Source organism: Oncorhynchus mykiss, chromosome 13, assembly GCF_057628025.1.
Source record: "Oncorhynchus mykiss isolate SJ-2025 chromosome 13, ASM5762802v1, whole genome shotgun sequence".
NCBI lineage: Eukaryota > Metazoa > Chordata > Actinopteri > Salmoniformes > Salmonidae > Oncorhynchus > Oncorhynchus mykiss.
In genome coordinates, this window is record NC_143034.1 from 77,283,352 (window position 1) to 77,291,370 (window position 8,019).

The following is an 8,019-nucleotide window of genomic DNA, read 5'->3' on the forward strand; positions in this document are numbered from 1 at the left end:
AAACTATACCGACTAACATACCTACTAATGTACCTACTGACACACCTACTGACATACCTACTAATATACCTACTAACATACCTATTAATATACCTACTAATATACCTATTAATATACCTATTAATATACCTACTAATATACCTATTAATATACCTACTAATATACCTATTAATATACCAATTAATATACCTATTAATATACCTACTAATATACCTACTAACATACCTATTAATATACCTACTAATATACCTATTAATATACCTATTAATATACCTACTAATATACCTATTAATATACCTACTAATATACCTATTAATATACCTATTAATATACCTACTAATATACCTATTAATATACCTATTAATATACCTATTAATATACCTATTAATATACCTACTAATATACCTACTAATATACCTATTAATATACCTACTAATATACCTACTGATATACCTATTAATATACCTATTAACATACCTACTAATATACCTAATGTTATATCTACAGTCTCTATCACAACTATAACACACACCTGACACACGTGGTGTTACATCAGTGTGTCAGGTGTGTGATACCTGAATGACAGAGGGGATACCTGAATAACTGAAAAGGATACCTGAATAACAGAGTGGATGTCTGAACGACATAGTGGATATCTGAACGACATAGTGGATATCTGAACGACATAGTGGATACCTGAACAACAGAGTGGATACCTGAATTACAGAGTGGATACCTGGATAACATAGTGGATACCTGAATAGCATAGTGGATACCTGAATAACATAGTGGATACCTGAATAACATAGTGGATACCTGAATAACATAGTGGATACCTGAATGACAGAGGGGATACCTGAATGGCAGAGGGGATACCTGAATGACAGAGGGGATACTTGAATGACAGAGGGGATATCTGAATAACAGAGTGGATACCTGAATGACAGAGGGGATACCTGAACAACAGAGGGGATACCTGAATAACAGAGTGGATACCTGAATAACAGAGGAGGGATACCTGACTAACAGAACGACCGAGGGGGATACCTGAACGACAGAGGAGGGATACCTGAATAACAGAGGGGGGATACCTGACTAACAGAGGAGGGATACCTGAATAACAGAGGAGGGATACCTGACTAACAGAGGAGGGATACCTGACTAACAGAGGAGGGATACCTGACTAACAGAGGAGGGATACCTGACTAACAGAGGAGGGATACCTGACTAACAGAGGAGGGATACCTGACTAACAGAGGAGGGATACCTGACTAAAAGAGGAGGGATACCTGATTAACAGAGGAGGGATACCTGATTAACAGAGGAGGGATACCTGACTAACAGAGGAGGGATACCTGACTAACAGAGGGGGGATACCTGACTAACAGAGGAGGGATACCTGACTAACAGAGGAGGGATACCTGACTAACAGAGGAGGGATACCTGACTAACAGAGGAGGGATACCTGACTAACAGAGGAGGGATACCTGAATAACAGAGGAGGGATACCTGACTAACAGAGGAGGGATACCTGACTAACAGAAGAGGGATACCTGAATAACAGAGGAGGGATACCTGACTAACAAGAGGAGGGATACCTGACTAACAGAGGAGGGATACCTGAATAACAGAGGAGGGATACCTGACTAACAGAGGAGGGATACCTGACTAACAGAGGAGGGATACCTGACTAAAAGAGGAGGGATACCTGATTAACAGAGGAGGGATACCTGACTAACAGAGGAGGGATACCTGACTAACAGGAGGGATACCTGAATAACAGAGGAGGGATACCTGACTAACAGATGAGGGATACCTGACTAACAGAGGAGGGATACCTGACTAACAGAGGAGGGATACCTGACTAACAGAGGAGGGATACCTGACTAACAGAGGAAGGATACCTGACTAACAGAGGAGGGATACCTGAATAACAGAGGAGGGATACCTGATTAACAGAGGAGGGATACCTGACTAACAGAGGAGGGATACCTGACTAACAGAGGAGGGATACCTGACTAACAGAGGAGGGATACCTGACTAACAGAGGAGGGATACCTGACTAACAGAGGAGGGATACCTGACTAACAGAGGAGGGATACCTGACTAACAGAGGAGGGATACCTGACTAACAGAGGAGGGATACCTGACTAACAGAGGAGGGATACCTGATTAACAGAGGAGGGATACCTGAATAACAGAGGAGGGATACCTGATTAACAGAGGAGGGATACCTGACTAACAGAGGAGGGATACCTGACTAACAGAGGAGGGATACCTGACTAACAGAGGAGGGATACCTGACTAACAGAGGAGGGATACCTGAATTAGCACAGACTGGAATATGTTACGGGACTCACCCGATGGCATTGAGGAGTTCACCACATCAGTCAACGGCTTCATTAATACGTACATCGATGAAGTTGCCCTCACAATGACCGTACGTACATTTCCCAACCAGAAGCCATGGATTACAGGCAACAGCCGCACTGAGCTAAAGGCTATAGGTGCCGCTTTCAAGGAGCGGGACACTAACCTGGACACTTATAAGACATCCCACTATGCCCTTTGACGACCAATCAAACAGGCAAAGTGTCAATACAGGACTAAAATCTAATCCTACTAATCCTCTAATCCTGCTTGCAATCTATCACGGATTACAAAGAGAAAACCAGCAGCGAGATGCCCAGTGACACGAGCTTACCAGATGAGCTAAATGCCTTCATTGCTCGCTTCGAGGCAAGCAACACTGAACCATGCATGAGAGCACCAGCTGTTCTGGACGACTGTGTGATCACGCTCTCCATAGCCGATGTGAGTAAGACCTTTAAACAGGTGAACATTCACAAGGCCACAGGGCCAGATGGATTACTAGGATGTGTACTCAGAACATGCGCCGACCAGCTGGCCAGTGTCACACGACTGCGTGGTCACACGCGACTCCGACACCATCATTAAGTTTGCTGACCACACGATGGTGGAAGGCCTGATCACCGAAGATGATTAAACAGCCTCTAGGGAGGAGGTCAGAGACCTGGCAGTGTGGTGCCGGGACAACAGCCTCTTCCTCAACGTTGAGGAAGCCTATAGGGAGGTCAGAGACCTGGCAGTGTGGTGACAGGACAACAACCTCTCCCTCAATGTTGAGGAAGCCTATAGGGAGGTCAGAGACCTGGCAGTGTGGTGACAGGACAACAACCTCTCCCTCAACGTTGAGGAAGCCTATAGGGAGGTCAGAGACCTGGCAGTGTGGTGACAGGACAACAACCTCTCCCTCAACGTCAGCAAGACAAAGAAGCTGATCGTGGACTACAGGAAACAGAGGGCCGAGCAGCCCCCCATTCACATGGACGGGGCTGTAGTGGAGCAGGTGTCCACATCACTAAGGATCATGGTCTGCACACACCAACACAGCCGTGAAGAGGGCCTCCCCCTTAGGGGGCTGAAAAGATTTGGCATGGGCCCTGAGATCCTCAAAAAATGACACAGCTGCACCATTGAGAGAACATCTTCACTGGCTGCATCACAACTTGGTACAGCAACTGCTTGGCATCTGCCCGGAAGGCAATACAGAGGGTAGTGAGTACGGCCCAGTACATCACTGGGGCCGAGCGCTGTGCCATCCAGGACCTCTACACCAGGCCGTGTCAGAGGAAGGCCCTAAACGTTTTATATGTGCAGTAGCTTATGGGGATCCTAATAAACTAAACTAAACTTAACTAATCTGTCCCTTCATTCCTTGTTATATGTACATATCTATCTTATTTAACAGGTACCCCTGAACATTGACTCAGTACTGGTACCCTGTGTATATAGCCAAGTTATCATTGACTCAGTATTGGTACCCTGTGTATATAGCCAAGTTATCATTGACTAAGTACTGGTACCCTGTGTATGTAGCCAAGTTATCATTGACTCAGTACTGGTACCCTGTGTATATAGCCAAGTTATCATTGACTCAGTACTGGTACCCTGTGTACATAACCAAGTTATCATTGACTGGGTACTGGTACCCCGTGTATATAGCCAAGTTATCATTGACTCAGTACTGGTACCCTGTGTATATAACCAAGTTATCATTGACTCAGTACTGGTACCCCGTGTATATAACCAAGTTATCATTGACTCTGTACTGGTACCCCGTGTATATAACCAAGTTATCATGGACTCAGTACTGGTACCCCGTGTATATAACCAAGTTATCATGGACTCAGTACTGGTACCCCGTGTACATAACCAAGTTATCATGGACTCAGTACTGGTACCCTGTGTATATAACCAAGTTATCATGGACTCAGTACTGGTACCCCGTGTACATAACCAAGTTATCATTGACTAGAGACTGGTACCCCGTGTATATAACCAAGTTATCATGGACTCAGTACTGGTACCCTGTGTATATAACCAAGTTATCATTGACTAGAGACTGGTACCCCGTGTATATAACCAAGTTATCATGGACTCAGTACTGGTACCCTGTGTACATAACCAAGTTATCATGGACTCAGTACTGGTACCCCGTGTACATAACCAAGTTATCATTGACTCAGTACTGGTACCCCGTGTACATAACCAAGTTATCATGGACTCAGTACTGGTACCCTGTGTATATAACCAAGTTATCATGGACTCAGTACTGGTACCCCGTGTACATAACCAAGTTATCATTGACTCAGTACTGGTACCCCGTGTACATAACCAAGTTATCATGGACTCAGTACTGGTACCCTGTGTATATAACCAAGTTATCATGGACTCAGTACTGGTACCCCGTGTACATAACCAAGTTATCATTGACTCAGTACTGGTACCCCGTGTACATAACCAAGTTATCATGGACTCAGTACTGGTACCCTGTGTACATAACCAAGTTATCATGGACTCAGTACTGGTACCCTGTGTATATAACCAAGTTATCATTGACTCAGTACTGGTACCCCGTGTACATAACCAAGTTATCATGGACTCAGTACTGGTACCCTGTGTATATAACCAAGTTATCATGGACTCAGTACTGGTACCCCGTGTACATAACCAAGTTATCATTGACTAGAGACTGGTACCCCGTGTATATAACCAAGTTATCATGGACTCAGTACTGGTACCCTGTGTATATAACCAAGTTATCATTGACTAGAGACTGGTACCCCGTGTATATAACCAAGTTATCATGGACTCAGTACTGGTACCCTGTGTACATAACCAAGTTATCATGGACTCAGTACTGGTACCCCGTGTACATAACCAAGTTATCATTGACTCAGTACTGGTACCCCGTGTACATAACCAAGTTATCATGGACTCAGTACTGGTACCCTGTGTATATAACCAAGTTATCATGGACTCAGTACTGGTACCCCGTGTACATAACCAAGTTATCATTGACTCAGTACTGGTACCCCGTGTACATAACCAAGTTATCATGGACTCAGTACTGGTACCCTGTGTATATAACCAAGTTATCATGGACTCAGTACTGGTACCCCGTGTACATAACCAAGTTATCATTGACTCAGTACTGGTACCCCGTGTACATAACCAAGTTATCATGGACTCAGTACTGGTACCCTGTGTACATAACCAAGTTATCATGGACTCAGTACTGGTACCCTGTGTATATAACCAAGTTATCATTGACTCAGTACTGGTACCCCGTGTACATAACCAAGTTATCATGGACTCAGTACTGGTACCCTGTGTATATAACCAAGTTATCATGGACTCAGTACTGGTACCCCGTGTATATAACCAAGTTATCATTGACTCAGTACTGGTACCCCGTGTATATAAGTTATCATTACTCATTGTGTATCTGTTATTACATTTTTATTATTTCTTTATGTTCTTTCTCTCTGCATTGTTGGGAAGGACCTTTCAGTCAGCTTTTCACTGTTAGTTCACACCTGGTGTTTATCAAGCATGTGACGAATAACACTTCATATACCACACCTGGGGATCAGGTAATAACTGCAGAAACCTGAATAACACACCTGGGGATCAGGTAATAACTGCAGAAACCTGAATAACACACCTGGGGATCAGGTAATAACTGCAGAAACCTGAATAACACACCTGACACACACCTGGGGACCAGTTAAATACTGCAGAAACCTGAAAAACACACCTGACACACACCTGGGGATCAGGTAATAACTGCAGAAACCTGAATAACACACCTGACACACACCTGGGGATCAGGTAATAACTGCAGAAACCTGAATAACACCTGACATACACCTGGGGATCAGGTAATAACTGCAGAAACCTGAATAACACACCTGGGGATCAGGTAATAACTGCAGAAACCTGAATAACACACCTGGGGATCAGGTAATAACTGCAGAAACCTGACACACACCTGACACACACCTGGGGATCAGGTAATAACTGCAGAAACCTGACACACACCTGGGGATCAGGTAATAACTTCAGAAACCTGAATAACACACCTGACACACACCTGGGGATCAGGTAATAACTGCAGAAACCTGAATAACACACCTGACACACACCTGGGGATCAGGTAATAACTGCAGAAACCTGAATAACACACCTGGGGATCAGGTAATAACTGCAGAAACCTGAATAACACACCTGGGGATCAGGTAATAACTGCAGAAACCTGAATAACACACCTGGGGATCAGGTAATAACTGCAGAAACCTGAATAACACACCTGGGGATCAGGTAATAACTGCAGAAACCTGAATAACACACCTGACACACACCTGTGGACCAGTTAAATACTGCAGAAACCTGAATAACACACCTGACACACACCTGGGGATCAGGTAATAACTGCAGAAACCTGAATAACACACCCGACACACACCTGGGGATCAGGTAATAACTGCAGAAACCTGAATAACACACCCGACACACACCTGGGGATCAGGTAATAACTGCAGAAACCTGAATAACACACCTGACACACACCTGGGGATCAGGTAATAACTGCAGAAACCTGAATAACACACCTGGGGATCAGGTAATAACTGCAGAAACCTGAATAACACACCTGGGGATCAGGTAATAACTGCAGAAACCTGAATAACACACCTGGGGATCAGGTAATAACTGCAGAAACCTGACACACACCTGACACACACCTGGGGATCAGGTAATAACTGCAGAAACCTGACACACACCTGGGGATCAGGTAATAACTTCAGAAACCTGAATAACACACCTGACACACACCTGGGGATCGGGTAATAACTGCAGAAACCTGAATAACACACCTGACACACACCTGGGGATCAGGTAATAACTGCAGAAACCTGAATAACACACCTGGGGATCAGGTAATAACTGCAGAAACCTGAATAACACACCTGGGGATCAGGTAATAACTGCAGAAACCTGAATAACACACCTGGGGATCAGGTAATAACTGCAGAAACCTGAATAACACACCTGGGGATCAGGTAATAACTGCAGAAACCTGAATAACACACCTGACACACACCTGTGGACCAGTTAAATACTGCAGAAACCTGAATAACACACCTGACACACACCTGGGGATCAGGTAATAACTGCAGAAACCTGAATAACACACCCGACACACACCTGGGGATCAGGTAATAACTGCAGAAACCTGAATAACACACCCGACACACACCTGGGGATCAGGTAATAACTGCAGAAACCTGAATAACACACCTGACACACACCTGGGGATCAGGTAATAACTGCAGAAACCTGAATAACACACCTGGGGATCAGGTAATAACTGCAGAAACCTGACACACACCTGACACACACCTGGGGATCAGGTAATAACTGCAGAAACCTGAATAACACACCTGACACACACCTGGGGATCAGGTAATAACTGCAGAAACCTGAATAACACACCTGACACACACCTGGGGATCAGGTAATAACTGCAGAAACCTGACACACACCTGACACACACCTGGGGATCAGGTAATAGCTGCAGAAACCTGAATAACACACCTGGGGATCAGGTAATAACTGCAGAAACCTGAATAACACACCTGGGGATCAGGTAAT

At 44.5% G+C, this 8,019-nt stretch overlaps 1 protein-coding gene across 2 annotated transcripts in view; it reads left to right on the forward strand.

Moving 5' to 3' along the window:
• Positions 1–8,019, forward strand: part of syt17 (synaptotagmin XVII) — an 83,654-nt gene that overhangs the window by 61,966 nt on the left and 13,669 nt on the right. The window lies entirely within an intron of this gene.